Raw genomic sequence first — 716 nt, forward strand, 5'->3', positions numbered from 1 at the left:
CTTTTAAAAGTCTTAGTGGTGGGTGCTGGATGGTTCAGTTGGTTAAGAGTCTGCCTTTGGCCCAGGTCATGATCTCCAGGGCCTGGGATCAAGCCCCACATGGGGCTCCCTGCTTAGAGGAGAGTCTGCTTCTCTCTCTCTTTCTCTCTGCCCCTCCTACTTACTCGTTCTCTCTCTCTCTTTCTCTCTCTCTCCCCCCGCACTCTCTCTCTCTTTCTCTTTCAAGTAAACAAATAAAATACTTTTAAAATTTTTTTTAAAAATAAAGTCTTAGTGTCAAGCCGTGCCTGGCTGGCTTAGTTGGTAGAGCATGCAACTCTCAATCTCAGGGTCATGAGTTCAAGCCCCATGTTGGGCATGGAGCCTACCTAAAATAAAAATAAATAAATTAAAAAAATAAAAGCCTTAGTGTCAAAACTAAAATGAGCACAACATGTTAAAAGGGTCAAGGAGCAATATGAGATTAGAGTGGAAAGACTGGCACCTTACAATGATAGAGCATCTATACAAACAGTTGTTTTCTCTTTGATAGCAGATGGTCAGGAGACCTGCTGTTACTTCTTACCTTGTCAACTGCACTCCTAGACCATGAGTGATGAGTTCTACCAAAATGCATCAAATTTTCTGTTACTGAGAACACAGCCAAACTCACAACTACTCAGTCCGTTGAAGAAACACTATTATAGGCACAACTTCCATTTGAAAGTGAGTTTTAC

At 41.6% G+C, this 716-nt stretch overlaps 1 non-coding gene across 1 annotated transcript; it reads left to right on the plus strand.

Annotated features, from left to right (window-relative positions):
• Positions 1 to 285: 285 nt before the first annotated feature.
• TRNAE-CUC (transfer RNA glutamic acid (anticodon CUC)) lies at positions 286 to 358 on the plus strand. Its single transcript has one exon. It is a non-coding gene; the product is annotated as a tRNA-Glu (tRNA).
• Positions 359 to 716: the final 358 nt, after the last annotated feature.

The sequence above is a fragment of the Ursus arctos genome, unplaced genomic scaffold, assembly GCF_023065955.2.
Source record: "Ursus arctos isolate Adak ecotype North America unplaced genomic scaffold, UrsArc2.0 scaffold_4, whole genome shotgun sequence".
NCBI lineage: Eukaryota > Metazoa > Chordata > Mammalia > Carnivora > Ursidae > Ursus > Ursus arctos.